Genomic DNA, 17,593 nt, shown 5'->3' with positions numbered 1-17,593 from the left:
GCTCAAACTATGACTCTAATCCTCCTGAAACTGATCTCAGTCACTTGGCATTTATCCCAGCTGCTGGGGAAGCAATATTGAAAATACTGAAAAAGTTGTTAAAGATAAAGTTTATAGAAGTTACATCTCTGCCTCTCCCCCCCCCCCGAGCTTTCCCACATCCATAGCTCCTATTTCTTTCCCCCCTTTAAAACTGAGGAAGAGTGGGGAGCTGGGTGTTCAGTAAAATGGCACAGTACACAGCACTGAGATAGTAGTGGGGATGTTTTCATTCAGCACAGAACACCTCACTGATATTAATGAGCCACTTCACACTTCTCTGAGCTTCCTATGCTGCAGATTGATTTGTAGAGCTCCTTCCCCATACACTAGGCTCAGCTCTGGGGTAGTGGACTTGGCAAGTATGAGGGCGGAACCAGTATGTGCACGTAAGGGAGGAGCAGGGGTCAGAGTAGTGGGGGTTTGTAGGCGGGGGGGGGTAGTCAGAGCAGTGGGCACGAGGAGGTGACCACTGGAAGTCATGGAGCAGTGTCGGACCAGTGGTGGGGAATTCTGAGCAGTGTGGAAGAATTTAGGAGCAATTAAAGGGTTGTCGGAGCAGTGCAGGAAAGAGTGGGGTGCAAAGGAAAGCTGTGCAGTAGGAATGTTGGGGGCTTTGAACTCTGTCCCCCAAAACCCTCTCTCATCCATTTCCCCCCTCGCTCTGTTTATCTTCAAAAAATGTTCCCCACTGACTCCATTATAGTCCTTGCATAGTTCCTGCCTTCTCTCTCCAGCTCCATAGCCTGTGGGTCCCATTCCAACACCCACTTCTCCCTGTGGAAGTAAACTGAAGGAGGAGAATCAGGCTGTGATACAGGCAGAGAGAAAGAAGACACTGAGATGATGCAGAGGCAATGAAGTGACTAACATCCAGCCAGTGCATCCTGTGGCCAAGGCAATAGTTGCCAAGGAGCCAGAGGCAGTAAAAAAAAAAAAAGAAGAGCTGGGCTGTGGAACATGGGGATACTGAGAAACTATTCTTAAAAATGACAAGGAAATGAACTTCACCAAAACTTCGTTAATGCAGTTATGGTTGCCCAGCAGTGCCTTCTGCCATACCAGAATATTGAATTCAGCTATACCCAAACTTCTGAAAACCAGGATAAGAAGAGCTAGAGCAACAAAAACAACCCTCTGAAAACCAAGACATAGAAAATTAAGTTAAAGTACACATCATCCCCACAATGCAACCTTAACTCTTTTCCCTGGAGCTGGAAACAGCCATTGGAAATGGTTCGGGATGAGGTAGGGTGCAATAATAAGTAGATATGAGGAAGTTCTAAGAGAATGTGCCATTATTTGTGGCGGTGCAAAAATTAGAATTCCAGCATTTATCTGCATGCACTCCAACTACCTCACTTCTTGTACTGAACAGCGGAGGATTAGTTGGAGCAGATTGGCAGAACTTTTACACTAATACAAGGAGGAGTGCATGTTTACTTTGACGGATTAGGTATTCTTCATTTCAGCACTGTGTTCTGGAGGTTGTATCAGTAGAGATGCACATGGGGATTTTCTTGTCAGCAGTCTGATGACATACAAAACAGTGGTCTCTGGTGCTTAGTGAGGGGTAAGTGAAGGTAATGTCTCAGAAGGAATGCTCTGAGTCAGGGTGAAGGGGTGGTAATATTAAAAAAGTCTGGGATGGTTTGTGTGAAGTAGGCTCAGTGTTTGAGTATAGGCCAGGTGCAAGTAGCTCCTGTTTGCTACACCTGACCTAGACATGAATTTTGCCTTAGCAAGAGAAGGTTTTAGACTTTGTCCTATAATGCCCAGGTGCTATATTCCCAGAGCACTGTGTAGCTTCTGTAAGAATAAAGTGCTAAAATGTGTATTATTGTGTCTTGGGGCATTGCTTGAAGAGAACAGAATTAAGGTTGCGTTGAAGAGTGGAGGTATGATAAATTCATATTTCCTGGTTTTTAGAAGTTTGCATTACTTTCATTCTTTTCTTCATTTGCTAGTTTTCAGAGGCCTGAGTGAAGCTGAACTCAATGTTTTCAAAGGTTACAAGCCACCACTGTGCAACCTTAACTCTGTGGTTAACCAAGTTTTGGGACATTTAATTTTACTACTTCGCATCAACAAGGTGAATGGAGTGTTTTTACAACAGTCACAGAATATTCAGTTCAAGAAAGATACTTAAATTTTCAGCTTTTTCAGTCTTCAGTAGTCCTTATTGTTCATGAGAACACTTTGCTAAACCCTGAAAATTTTTTAAAGTAGTGAACTATATAAACAGACACATCATGTAAAATAGGAACAGCACCTTCAAGATTTTGGTTTCTCTAGTAATTACTGTCATTAATATTGTATACCTCAAGATATTTATGACTCGAATATAAATCAGTATTATGAAGATACCAAAGTTATATGTGTAAGTGGATCACACTAACAATCTTTGAGGAATATAGCAAATTTTCACATTTCACTTGTAACATCAGATTACAGTCCATAATGATTCCCCAGTGCAGGAAAAGTTAACACTGTGCTAGGGATAGATGTGACTTCCAAACTGCTTAATTTAAGGTTTTGTGGTACTATATAAAGAATTACTAGATAAATCACCACCAGATTTTAGCATAATTAAACTTTTACTATATATTCTACAGAGCAATTTAAAGAAGTGACTCTTTGCAAATTACGATGTTTAGATGCTTACTGGCATGTCAGAATTCAACATATTTCTAAAGATTAGTGTGGGGATTTTTTAAAAGATCTCTAAAATGACATTTTTCTAACCATTTAAATAGAAAGGCTTCAAAGATTTCATTCGTTCATAATTTTAGTTCATATCTGAAATCCCTACTTTCAACAGTAGAATTTTTGTATGCTTATAAGAAAACTCACGTTGGTGATTCTTGTTCAGATGACCTGTCAAAAACAATAAGCGAACATAGGATAAATATCTTCAGGAGAATTGGAACAAAGCCCACCACAGTTCTAATCTAAGAAAAGAACTTCAAGGCCTGAGTGCTGTATTCACAGCAATTTAAGAACTTAATTTTATACAGGAAGTAGAACCTGAACCCAGGAAAATAATTAAAGATTTTGTGGATCACTCAAGAAATATTAAAACTAACCCCAGCATTTCATTTCTAGCACAAAGCCAGCTAACAAAAAACTGTTATCTGCAATCATAAACTATACTGGTGCACAGCAGTGTCAGGATTCAGATCGTTTAATAAAATACTCCCTATCACTCAAGATGGAGCTCTTTGTCATGGCCCACAAAGACTACAGAAGGCACCGCTGATGCTCTGCAAAAATCGCATGCTGAAGACACAAATGAAAGTGGCACAGCCCTTGCAGTTAGCAGAGTTGCAGTATGCTTGTCCCCACAATGCAAGGCAGAACGGCTGCTTACACAGAAAGCCTGCAGACAAAAGCATAACTGCATGCACATGTGTACGACACAGTACAGGGAGCAAAGGCAAGTTAATTGGCGTTCATTACAGAGCAGCTTGACCAGGAAGAGCAGGGGTTTCTCAAGATTTTTTCAAATGTGGTCCACATCTCAATAGAGATATTGACTTGTGGACAGCTCCTCTCCCATTCATGATTGCATAAATCACTCCGGTCCTCTCTGCAATCATAAAATCCCTGTGTCAACTACAACAATTGCTTAAATGGAAAAGACTAGGAGAGTATTTAATATATGTTTAGCTTTTCTTAATGTGATGGAAAAACTGAAAGCAAGGAGGAGAGCCAGCACCATGTCACCAGTCAGCTCTCTGTGGACCTTCAACTGCTCCACAGATCACTGGTGGTCCACAGTCTTGGAAACAACAGGGTTGCATATAGCAAGACCAACAGCCCGACCCAACTATAAAGAGGCATAGACCTTGATGGTTCTGGTTCCCAACCCCAACACAGCAGCTTGGATGAAGATTTGGAACACAGATCTAGAATAAACACCCTAGAAGTAAGTAACTGCCTTCTTCCAAAAGTCAGGAAAAAGTTCTCTTACTGAAAATTTTCCAGCACATTTTGGTCTATCACGGTTGTTTTTACTTAAGTGGGCCAGATCACTATATCAAGGTCCAGAGATGAAAAGATTGGTCATTTTGTCATTTTCTGCAAGAGCAGATGTTGCTATGGGCAGAGCCCTATGTGCTTTGTGATTTTGCTGCCATGGAATATGCTGATAAATTGTGCTCCAGAATATAAGCTTTCTTTTAAAATATTTTAACAAATATTTGCATATCTAATCCTTCTGTAATATGAACCAAGCATAAAAACAAATTGGACAGAGATGACTGCAGACAGCCTGAAACATTTCCGGAAGTATAAATTGCTCCCTTTATCTCAATGGTGTATCAACCTGAAACCTAATAATGACAATTTAAAATGCCAACATTGTTAATTATTTCACTTTTGATCACTGAAACATACAACTAATGTTCTTATCCCATGGTCCCATCTGCTGTCCCAAACTTTCTCAGCTGACAAAACCTCTAGCTTCCCTCCGGAAGACCTTTACAAGACAGTTATGCATTCTGAATAAAAAAATTCTGCAGAAAAGTGATTTTTTTTAAAAATAGCAAATTAAATACGAGGAATACCGTAGCCAGCGTATGATTCATTTTTATATTTAATTCAGTAAAACTGATTTTTAAACGTATCTGAAGCTACCACCGATCTTCTGCCTGTGTAACTTACATGCTTTATATACTGCAGCATTTGAACTTGTTTGACTCATCAAAGGGAGAGAAACAGTTTGGAGGGTGGGGAGGTGGACATAGAGGGCAACTCAGTCAGGGCACAGAGCATTCAGAACTAGGGTGTGGCAGTTACTAGACATGCTCAGTAGCTGTTTCTGAACCTGTACAGGAACTTTTCATTGTGGTCAATCCGCCTGGTGGGTCACCCTCCAAAGCGGAGCATATCAGAGCATCAGGTGGGGCGGTGGGGAAAGGTTATGAATATATGAGTTAAAAAGAGAGCCCTGTGGACTCAGCAGCTGATCATCATAGGACCAAGAGATGTGCTGTGAGGGCTGCATCCCAGTCCTGTAGAACTTTGGATGCAGAGCAATGCTATTCCAGCTTTATTTACTAGAGAAGCCCTCCATTGGGATGTTTCCTCCATTGTGGTCTATGTTATAGACCTAGAGGGAGAGCTGAGGGGAGCATGTTTTACCCTAGAAGCTACAGAGCCAGTGGAACTTATATCCAGCTATCAGCTACCTGCTTTCAACTGGGATTTTGCCTCACTTAAAGAGAGAGAATGGGGCAGAGCTGAGTTTTGGGGAGGGTTTGTAAATTCTTGCCTGACTTAGCTGAGCTTAGTGGGAGAAGATGGTGCCCTATAGAGTGAGAGCCTCACAGAGATCAAGGGAATGGATGTTTTATATGCTGATCCCAATATCTGTGCCATTTTGAACACAGGCTGCAGATTTATGTTTCCTCGGCAACTGAGGAGCAGTCAGCTGTTAACCCAAGGGTTGGAATACGACTAGCTATGGAGATCCCCAGACTGTTTGCTGACGGGTTCTGAAGTGTTGAAAGACAGATGTTCCCACTCTTCTCAAGCTCTGGGGAATCCAGGTGACACACAGAACATATTATGGCCACACTACAGAGACTAAGAAAACATCTCAGAGAAAATTAGAGGGGAATGTGTTTGTGTGTGTGTGTGTGCGCTAAAGTATAAAGGATGTTATCTTGAAACTTTATATTTAATGTATGTAACAGAAACAAAGTGGGGAACTCTGTAAAAGAAACACCAATAGATTTACTAATAGCTTTTCTTTAAAGGTTATTCATAGTTTTCCAAATACCATTTACCATATTTTATACTGTTTACTGTGTGCATTAAATGTTTTAGTAAGACAGTGTATGGCAGTCTCTCTTTGAAATGGACTTGGAACTATTAGCACCTGTTATCAGGGTTTCACATACAACAGCCGTAGGGTTTGACACTGTGCAATGCTTTCTGAAAAGTCACAACCAGAGAGAACTCTAGTCTGTGCTTCAGCGAAGAGTTAAACTGAGGTGCAGAAAGAAGGGGAGTTTAACAGAGTTACACATGCTATTGTTTTACCATCCCACAAGTGCTGCACCAGAATGCTACAGCCATCTATGGGCCTTGCCACAGAATTTGGTTAAGGGGTAATAGAAAACCAACACTGAGGAACTAACTGCACACCACCACTGGGAGAAGCACTAGTGGACACCCACCTCATCCCACCCGCAGGTCATATTCTAGGGATTACAGTCTCATTGAATAGGGAATATCACTGTGAGAAGGAGATATTCTATATGAGAGTAGTTCTCCACATTGTCTTCTGCAGACCGCTCAGTCTACATGATGGTCTTTCTTTTACAATGTCCTCTTTCAACTTCCTAGTCCACTGCCAGACACTTGTTGCTTAGATATTTTATTCTACAAATCACTAGAAAGGGATCTGCTGACCACAGTTTGGTCCTAAATTATGAGTTCATGGGACAGGTGCTAGGGACCTCAAAGAGCATTGGTTTCAGGGAGCTGACACAATAACACATGGCTTTTCCAAGGATTTTTTTTTTTGCCTGCCTGTTCAAGCAACTAAGCTAAGTAGATTAAATATCATATTACCTGCAAGCAACTTTGTCACCTTGTTTTGTGTATGTCTCCCTCTCCTCCTCAATGTGATGTCATCTCCCTGCATCCCATCACTGTATCTAACCTGGATTGTAAAATCCTTAGGGAATTATTGTTATTTTTGGTTATGTCCCTGAAAGGTTCCAAAAGAATGCTGTTGTTGTTATAAACAAATGTTAATAATAAGAGCGGCTAAGCCTTTTTTGATCTACAACTCTGCAGATGGTGGATCTGGGACAACAACTATCTACATCCTTATATAGTAGTTATCTCTAGAAATAGCATGTGTAAATATACCTGTGTATTTCAGTTAGTTAAAAACAATTACATGAACTGTGGTGGTTAAATTAGAAGTAATTAAGTGATATTGTAGAAAATATTATAATGAATGCCAAATAGTAATGAACTTTAAACAGAAAAAAAAAAGTATTTTTGCATTCAATTGTTTAAAACAGATCAACTATATTATACAATGCCATCTGGGAGTAAAAGCCATAATTAAGCATTGCTGCAAACTAGATCCATAGTGTCTATAATGATAGAACTGGAAGGACTTCGAGAGGTCACCTAGTCCAGTCCTCTGCACTCATGGCAGGACTAAATTATATCTAGACCAAGATCTTAAAATTTATTTAAAAGGAAATCAGCTATTAAAGCTTTCACATTAAGTGAAGTGACATACCAAAATAATTCTTTTTTAAAAAATTGGTCACTCAAATTAGTGCAGGTGTAGAAGGTTATACCATACTTACACCTCACTAAGTGTGAAGAAGAAAAAAAGGTGGGTGGGAGAGGAGGTAATAGTTTTATTTCATTAAGTCACTTTAATCAATTTTTTCCCCCAAAGCCTCAAACCTCTGAACACCAGAAAGTAAACATGCTGAATGTCCCCTCAGACTGCTCTGCTCTTGTAAAGAGGAAGGGGTACTAAACTGAAATATAAAAGAATCCTGTGTGCAACTGAATACCCTTTTTTGCTTACAATAAGAGCAGAGCAGATGAGTATGGTGGAGGAACAGTGCTACGGTGACCATGTTATGGTGCCTTTTAATTCAACTTTGATATTTTCTCAAAATAGAATTTAAAAAAAGGAATGAATACCTCAAGTCCTTTTTGCTTTTCTAACATTTAATTAAACATCAGGCACAAAAATTAGACTGAAGAATGTTAACCATTAGGATAACATGAAGGTAAGGAGGAGTCTGGTGGCACCTTAAAGACTAACAGATTTATTTGGGCATAAGCTTTCATGGGTAAAAAACTCCACTTCTATCTGAAGAAGTGGGTTTTTTACCCATAAAGCTGATGCCCAAGTAAATCTGTTAGTCTTTAAGGTTCCACCGGACTCCTCGTTGTTTTTGTGGATACAGACTAACATGGCTACCCCTTGGATGAAGGTAAGGTGCAAGTTAAGTGTTGATTTAGAAAACCTGGAGATACACATTTTTAAAAACTGATTCACAATTTCTTCCTTCCATCCTATACCACTCCCCTTGGCAGGGGTGAAAGTAAGTTAAAGGACTTACCGGTATGCTGGAGTCCTGAGAAGGGGCTTGGCCTCAACCAGAAGAGGTGTAGCCTCAACTGGAAGAGGCGGGGCCTTTAAATCAAGATTTAAAGGCCCTGGGGCTCCGGCTGCAGCTGGGAGCCCCGGGGCCTTTAAATCACCCCTGGAGCTCCCCGCTGCAGAGGCGGCTGGGAGCCCCGGGGCTCAGGGGCGATTTAAAGGGCCCGGGCCGCCGCTACCTCAGCGGAGCTCCGGGCTCTTTAAATCGCCGCCGCAGCCCTGCCGCTGCTACCCCGGGGCTCCGTCAGCCAGGCTGGGGCAGCGTTTTAAAGAGCCAGGGGCTCCGGCCGCTGTGGGGGGCTCCGGCCGCTGTGGGGAGCCCCGGGCCCTTTAAAGCGCCACCCAAGCACCACTGCCGCCGCTACCCGACATCACGGCGGCAGGGCTCCGGTGGTGATTTAAAGGGCCCTGGGCTCCAGCTGTTGCAGGGAGCCTCGGGCCCTTTGGCTTCCCCAGGCTGGCGATTTAGTCTGGTCCCGCACGGCATACCAGCTCTTGCCGGTACACCGTACCGGCTTACTTTCACCTCTGCCCCTTGGTCAGTGGTAAATACCTAACCATCACAGAAATGATTAACTAAGAGTGCTACCTTGCATTACTTACTTCCTGACAATACTTCTCTATGTACTACCTAACAAAGGGAAAGGTACCATGTTTACTCTCTCTGTGGAATGAATATTAATTGTCTGCCCAATTGGATCATTGCAGCTCTACATGTGCAACTATGAACTATTCAGTCTCTTTTCTAACAAAGTTATAATAGAATAGTCATGTTTTTTTTTTTTTAATTTATAGAAAGTAACTATTCAAGTACTTTGGATACTGGACAGAATAAAAAAACAATTATACCACGTAATGAAAAAATGGAGATCTCCCACATAACCAACTAATCCTTAATCAAGCACTCTAGAACCTAACCATCCTCTCTCTCACCTCTGGTACAAGCCAAGGAAAACAGATAAGCTCTGTAGCGTGTTTGGAAAGTCACTGAATCCCGGCTCTCACAGATCAAGAGGAAAGTGCATTTATGAGGTAAGGATCCTTTACCGAAACTTCTCTGCCATCAACCTCCTCTCTTTTTAGAGGGATGGGAGTTGGGCGCTGTCACAACTGCCTATTTAGTACAATATTTGACTTACAAAGCTGTATTGTGACAGGATGAATATTTGCTTCATGAAAGCTATTACAGCATATACCAGTAACACTTGCTCATAGACAATGCCTTGCCTCTATTTCAAATTTTCCTTCAGAGTCCTTCAGTATTCTGAACTTAGTTTTTTTAATAATTAGAAGTCTGACTGTATACATCAGTATGGGGGGAAAAGGGCTTTTTGTAACGCATTTTCTGTCAAAGCTAAAATGTTCCCTTTTTTACTTAATTCAATTTTAAAACAACATTAAATACTGACGCCTAGGTGTCACTTGCCACTTTCAGTCTCTTCTATTATCTATTGTTCTCTTAAACATTAGTTCTAAATAATTACTCAGGCATTCAGATGGAAATTAGATGTAGGACTAGGAATGAGTGCATATCACTTTTTTTAAAAAATCCATTACGTGGCCTACATATTTTGTCTATATAGCAACTCCGTTCCAAAATCTGGAAGGATGAGAGATGTCTGCATAAAATAGGAGTTCACTAACAGTTAAATATGAAAAAGGTAAAGGAAAATATTATGGTAGACAATATAACTTTACAAGGCATTCAAATCTCAATTAAAAGCAATGACTTACATTATGTTACACAAAGAAAATGAATAGGTGGGGAGAGTAAGCTAGGATAAGTTTGAAGGAATAGGTGATAACAGCGGGTGCTGGTACAGGGAATGGTTAAAAGGTTATTTTTCTGCAAGCAGGACAGAATACGTAGGTTTTGGAGATATCTGTAAACACGTTCTTTTTAAGTCTCCCCATTCAAGTCCTCTCCTAAAAAGTAATGATCCAAAGTTGTGGTCCTTTAGATGTATGTCTACACTGAAAAATGCATCATGTTGGAAAACATAACAGGTTTTAACAAACATGGTGTTAAACACAACTTTATCCTTGGTCTGGACAAAGAGTTATGTTTAAAAACATGCAAGCTGCTCATGGTAAAATTAAATTACGGCACGTTAAAAATATTTTAAACACTACTCTTCTTGTCCACACTAATGTCAAAGTCATGTTTAACACCATGTTAGTGAAAATGTTTTAACGTGCTTCCCAGTGCAATGCATTGTCCCAGTTTAGACCAGCCCTATTCCATGGCTATTCTGTGTTCTGTATGGAATGAGTTTGAGGATCTCAGTCCAATACCTAGTGGACAGGTGGTCATATCACAACACATATCACCAAATTTTGGGACTAACTGCCACCAGAGTTTCAGAAAACATCACAAATTAATAGCCATAGAAAGAGAATTTCCCCCTCTTCTTATAGTGTTCCTTCATAAGTCAGAGTACAGGCACATTGTAGGACAGTGTGCAAATGTGCATGGTCACTAACTGCTACATTTTCTGTGGCACAGTTAGTGACTTAATTCTCTAGGGCTATCATTCTGGCAACCTTTCACAAATGCTAAATTCATACAAAAATAAAGGAGGGAAAATAATTAGTAATAATACTAGGATATGTAGGTGCTAAAGATGTTGAACAAAGCTATATCAGTGCTATTTTTTAAATATACATTGCTAGTTTGTTCTTTTGTGACATATCTATAATTTCCGCAAGTTTATAAATAGCATAAAAACGGGATAGGTTTTTAGTTTTATTTTTAAAAAGTATGAAGTGTTAATAACTCATCAGGGGATGAGGGTGCTGCAACAAAAATGTGACCTGTCAGAGGGTGGAGATGGATGGCAGGAGAGAGATCACTTGATCATTGCCTGTTAGGTTCACTCCCTCTGGGGCACCTGGCATTGGCCACTGTCGGTAGACAGGATACTGGGCTAGATGGACCTTTGGTCTGACCCGGTACGGCCTTTCTTATGTTCTTATGTTATGACCTCCAACAAAGGACAGATCTGAATTGGCAGGAAGGCAAAAGGTACATGTTAATGTTTGTGCAGCACTTTACACTTTCCAAGTGCTAACACAAGAACAAGGAAGGAGAGGAGGGCATATACATTAAGGTCCTTGAAGACTTTCAGGATGGAATGATGTGACCATGCAGAGGTGTGAAGGTGTCCAAGATATGCTAAGAGGCTTCAGAAGAATTTTAGTTATCAAGGAAAGAATGAACAAACGTATGGAGGAACAAATCAGAGGAGTAAGCATTGAAGCAGCATCAGATACAGGATATGTTTGAGACTTGATAGTAGATTTCCAGTATACTAGATGTAGGGGGGGGGGGCGGGAAAGAGCTCAGTATCAAGGATCCACTCCACATTTATCAAGCTGAAAAAAAATGGCTATCACAGCTTAAAACTACAGACGAGACCATATTTTTTCCTGCCAAATAAAAGAACGTCCATCTTGGTGTCATTCAGATGAAGAAAATAAAGGCACGGCCAGATGATATATTCAAGAAAGATATGCATGGAGACAAAGAAGAGATCAGGGACAGATTTAAAGGAGCAAGAGAACTGAGTGTCAACAGCACAGAACTGATGAGGGGATTCAATTTTGAAATAATATAGTAGGGAAGGTGGGAGATATAGGTGTGCAGAGGAACGAGAACAAAGCCTGAGGAACCCACCGAAGAGCTGGTTCTTGTCTGAAATGTACTTCAAGATCAAGAAAGAGCAGAAAGAAAAGAGACAAGTGAAGCAGGACGAAGAAGCAGCAGCCAGAGACATCAGCATAAAATCAAAAGCTTTTAAAAGTTTATCATCAGTATGGCCAACAGTGCCCTGAGGTCAAGAAGGAAAACTGTAAAGAAATCCTGTTTAGCAAAGTGGAAAGCATGTAATGGCCACTCAGTCCTGAGAGTGGGAGACAGCCAGAATAGAATTGATCAAAGATCTCTGAACAATCCGGAATTAGAAGACATGAGAGAAGATTGCAGAGAGAGCTAACTGGATTTGAGGAGACAGTTGTTAAGAGTATTGAGATCAAGGAGGGGTTCCCTGAGAAGCAGTGATGGCTGCACTTTAGATAAGGCAGGAGTATCAGTAGACATGGCGAAGCTGAAGATGGCAGTGATATGAGCTGGAGTGGGGTGGCAAAATGGGAGTAGAGAAGACAATATAGAGTTCAAGGAAGGAGTGTTGATCTCTGAAAGACAGATGATAATGTTCAGGGGTGGAAATGCTGGAGATTACAGGAGAATTGAGTGGATGCTAGGGGACAGAACTGGTGGATGCTTGAGAGGAGGGGGAGACTGCTCAGCCACAATGGTACTGAGGCACTTTTACAGTGGAAAGAAATGACAAACTGCAGAGTGTGTTGATAAGGAGGAAGCACAGTTGGGTAGTTGAAGGAGTAAAATTATAGTGCTGATGAGTAAACAAGGTTTGCTAATAATTTTTGAAGTTACAGAACAATTACATAGTATTGTGATAGGGTGTACACTTGCAACACTGTGCCCCAAGGGGTATAAGGGCAATACAGGGCCCACGTAGCCCCACCCTACCCCTCCGGGCCTGGCGAGTATGCTCTGACTGGAGGAGAGGGTTAAAAAGGAGCTCAGAAGCCCAGGCAAAGGGTGGTGGATGGGCTACAAGAGTGAGGAATTCTTCTCCAGCAAGCCAGACAGAAGAGTGAGCCTGAGTGGGGACCACCAATTGGGTAATGTCCTCAAGCAGAGCCTTCTCTAACCATCGCCCCCTTGAGAACTCACAGGTCCAGCAGGACCCTACCTTTGGACTCTTCTGTTGTGAGGTGATTGGCTGGCTGGCGTATAAGGGCCATGAACCAAACTGAAGGGATCTATAGGCAGGAAATACCCCAGGAAAGCAACTTAGACTCACTGCAGGAAGGACTCTGCCACTGTTACTTCCTACAGGGCCCTGGGCTGGGACCCAGTGGAGAGCAAGTGTCTGGGTCCCCCTACCACAACCCATTAAGGGTCTTGACCCAGAAGTGTGTGGAAAGCCAAAGATTCCTGGCTTAAGATAGGAACAGGCACCACTATCACCCTGATACAGAGACAAGGGGCCGGAAGTTGGGTATAATAACCACTAGCTCCTGGTCCTTTGAGCTCCATATCATAGGTACCTTTGTGGAAAGCCTGACAGAAGATTATACAGCCAGAGCAAAAGGCCACAGAGGAGAGGCTATGGAGCAGTGCATATTTATTTATAAGGATTAGAAGTGTCTCAGAAGCAATTATGAGTGCTACTTATTCCACTTATTAAGATTAATCAAAATCCATAATGATATAATGAAGCCAATGCTCATTTTAAACTGTAGTCTTTTCAGGCTAGGAATCCAGGACATGGCACACACTGTAAACCAACAGTACTATATTACAAAAAACCAAGAGAATTTGTTTATTTTAAATTGATATTTAGTGCCAATAATTTAATAAGTCTATTTAAAGAGATGCTGTCAAAACCTACAAACCACTAAAATGACAGCATCCCATTGCCCAGTCTTTTTTTTAACATACTTATTTTTTTAAACAGCACAACCTATCCAGTTTTCAAAACAAGGCCTTGCACAACTTTTTAAAAATACTAGCTGATAGACTTGGAATTTAACCACAACTTACACAAAATACTGAAATGTCTGAGATTGCAGGTGGACAAACAGGCATGCAACACATATTTTGTGCTCTCTGGCAGTTCTGTTTTTGTAAGCTGGCAGGAGACTGAAATAGACAAGAACTGTGGAAAGGAGCATTAAGAGACAGCTTTTCTATTCACATCTATAACCTCAAGAAACCCAGTTCTTAGACTGAAAACAAAATGAAAAACCCATCACCAGTAATTAAGGTATTGTTAGTCCATGCATTTGGAAGCTACTATTTAAGGAAGTTGTCAACCATGAATGTGCCTTTGACATGGTAATTGGCTAGGACCTGTGTGGAGGTACAGAACTATTCTGCTGACTCTCAATGGCAGGCAGACCTGCTAGGTCTCAGGCCTGGTCTACACTGGGGGGAGGAGGGGCGAGAGAGGGAGGGATCGACCTAAGATACGCAACTTCAGCTATGAGAATAGCGTAGCTGAAGTCAATGTATCTTAGGTCGACTTACCTCGCGTCCTCACGGCGCGGGGTCGACTGCTGCCACTCCCCTGTCGATTCCGCTTCCACCTCTCGCCACGGTGGAGTACAGGAGTCGACGGCAGACCGATCGGGGATCAATTTATTGCGTCTACACTAGACACGATAAATCGATCCCCCATAGATCGATCACTACCCGCCGATCCGGCGGGTAGTGTAGACGTACCCTCAGTAGTAACTCAGAAGGACACACAGTGGAGAAAAGCAAGAGAGCTAGAAGGTAGGTCAAAGTTCTGCAGGAAGGAACCCCGAGAAGAGCCAGTTTAAGAGGGACAGAATTTACATTTCTGAGTCCAGTCCTGCCTTGGGACTTGGATAATAAAAACCGTGTATAATATTTAGCAGCAGGATGGAGAGAATACCTATTTACAGTGTCATTTGAGCTTAATTTACTTATATATTTGTTCAATAATCTAAATAAAAAGGAAACATACAAATATCTGTATTTTGAAGTAAGTTGTTAGTTTCATGATGGAAAAGTATGTTATGAAAAATGCATAATCTTTTAAAAATAGATATTACCTTTATTTTTTTTAAAAAAAACCACAGTACATAGTAGCTATATTTTCAAAGTTTAAATAAAATCCAAGTTGTCAGAAGTTAGCTGATGTAAAAGAAGTCTACTCCAAAATTCACATCATGTCACTTTGTGATGTAATCCAACAGTTATAAAATACAACTTCACCTGTTTTAATATAATTCTATTTGCATCAGAGGGAGATCTTTAGAGCTGGATTAATAATTTGTAAATGACAAAGGTCCAATCAAACATTTGGACACAAAAGTGAAGCAAGTTTCCAACTGAGTGCTATTTTTGGACACACATGTTGATTCAAATTATTTTTTTACTGATATTTTTCAATGGCTTTTTTCATATTTCATGTATGCACTTCAGTTAATTCATTCTCATTATTTCTTATGAAAAAGTCAATGCATCATTTTACAATCATTTTAAAAAGCAAAAAGGTAACTGCTAATATTAACAAGCTGTCAGAAAGAAGTTTGTAAATCGGGAAAATGGTCAAATCCATCTGTTAAAATAACGACCAAGATAGAGCTCCACTGAAAGTCTTTTGTAGCACAGGAGGTTTTTTATATATCTGTATACACACACACCCTTTTGACATTCACAGCTCAATTTGATGATATTTCTAATACTTAATTACCCACTAATATGATAAAATATTTTAAGTATGAATGACTGGACCATCTGTTCCCTGAAAGCCACAGCTACATGGCATTCCACATTTTCTCAACACATTCATGTTCCCATTTTGTAATAAATTACAACCAACACATTTTAAACACTGAAAATGAAAACATGTGAATAAAACTCACCAGAGTAACCAATTAACTTTTTCATCAAGAAACAGCGACCTTGCTTGGAGAGCGAATAAACTTGCCATTGGTTCATTTACCACTGATGAATGCTTTAAAATAGTAGGTAACCCACCCTCCTCGCTTCACAGTAAACCTATCTAGAAAGATGTCATCCTTATGCCTTTCATTTTCTATAGGATGCTCAGTAAGTACTGATCATAAAGCTGCTTGCCCTAAATACCTTACAATCTATGTCAAGCTTTAAAGAAAAAAAATCACCTAATTTTTATATAAACTACCAGAGTGCTCTATTCTAAGAACTGATGAAGATAAAATAAAGCTGAGGAAAATCCCAAGGGGAAAGGGACAACTAAAACAATAGAAAACAGTAGTAAATACCTCACCTTCACAAACAACTGAAGGAAACATCTGCAGAGACTGGTTTTGCCCTTGTGGCATTCTTGAAATCCAGACTTCTTCTTTTTTTTTTTTAAATATAGTTAGCACCTGGTAGTGCTGTTAAATCTAAAATTGTGTCAGCATTTTCATTATCATCTCTTTTCAGAGATTAATAGGAGGGACAGGCTCAAGATTCAAATGTATCTTGCCCCTGAATTATATTGGTGGGGGAAAGGAAATAATCTATTAGAACCACTGGTTGAGATCTGCTGCTGTGGCCCTAGTTTGGGATCCAAGTTGGATCTAATATGCAAACAATGCATGTGTATGGAAAATGAATTGTTGATTGAAAATCTTGTGAGCACAGCTTGTGGGATTCAAGGCCTACAGAAGGCCATTACCCTGTGCATCTGAAGCAATTTTTAGAGCAGCAACAACATGGGAAGTAGGTAAGCAGGCCCAACCTGACCCATTCCAGCCACGTGGAGACTAGGAAAGAGGCTGGAAAAGAAGAGAAAAATATGAGGAAAGAAGGATCCCTTTCCACTGTGGCCACCTCTTCCCCAAGTATCAGGGGGTAGCCGTAGTCTGTATCCACAAAAACAACAAGGAGTCCGGTGGCACCTTAAAGACTAACAGATTTATTTGGGCATAAGCTTTCGTGGGTAAAAAAACATGAGGTCTTTTACCCACGAAAGCTTAGGCCCAAATAAATCTGTTAGTCTTTAAGGTGCCACCGGATTCCTCTTCCCCAAGTTACACAATCTGCACACTGCAACCCTGCACTTTGATGCAGTCAGAGGAGAATTTCTGCACAAAAGGAAAAAGCATCATATAGCTACTTGCCCTTTCCACTTCAGTTAACGTCCAGGAGTCCAATTATTTAGAAGATACTTACAAGGAAATATCAGTGCTACTTTTTAATTAGAGAAATTTATAAACTGAATGATTTTCAGTTCCAGTTCAATATTTACATATACATCAATCTATATCAGAGGAGTATGCAGAATTTATCTGCAGCAGTGCCAGCATATGATGTATATACTCAGATGCACTGCAGCATTACACACAGAAATTCATGTGAGAGCACCAGTTGATTTCTAGAAAGCTATATATCCAAAAATGTTGCTATTTATAATAAGGCTCTTCCATTTACCTTGTACTTCCACTATTCATTGGGTTCCTGTTCAAGGGATTTATAGTAAAGACTTAATGTGTGATTGTACAGCCATGGAATTTGCTGCAGAATCCACCCTGGCCGCAGAATTGTGTTTCAGAATCTAAATTTTCATTTTTTAAATCATTATATTTCTAACCCTTATTGTTGCAAACAATCTTGAAAATGTCAAGAGTGTAAACCAATGGAATGTTATCTTCCTGAGCCTGCAGACAGCCTAAAGCAATGTCTTAGATATATGAACTACCCCATTCATATCAATGAAATTTTAACTTTGAAATCTACAGAAGACAATTTAAATGGCAATATTGTTAAGTATTTCATTGCTGATCATTTTAGCAGAAACATCCAACTAA

The 17,593-nt window shown here is 40.5% G+C and overlaps 1 protein-coding gene across 2 annotated transcripts in view; it reads right to left on the bottom strand.

Moving 5' to 3' along the window:
• The window catches only part of PTPN3 (protein tyrosine phosphatase non-receptor type 3), a 206,214-nt gene that overhangs the window by 57,878 nt on the left and 130,743 nt on the right, over window positions 1–17,593 (bottom strand). The gene's annotated exons all lie outside the window — the stretch shown is intronic.

This window comes from Emys orbicularis, chromosome 2 (assembly GCF_028017835.1).
Source record: "Emys orbicularis isolate rEmyOrb1 chromosome 2, rEmyOrb1.hap1, whole genome shotgun sequence".
Taxonomy (NCBI): Eukaryota; Metazoa; Chordata; order Testudines; family Emydidae; genus Emys; species Emys orbicularis.
Note: the sequence above shows the minus strand (reverse complement) of the source record. Positions and strands in the feature narration are given on the sequence as shown.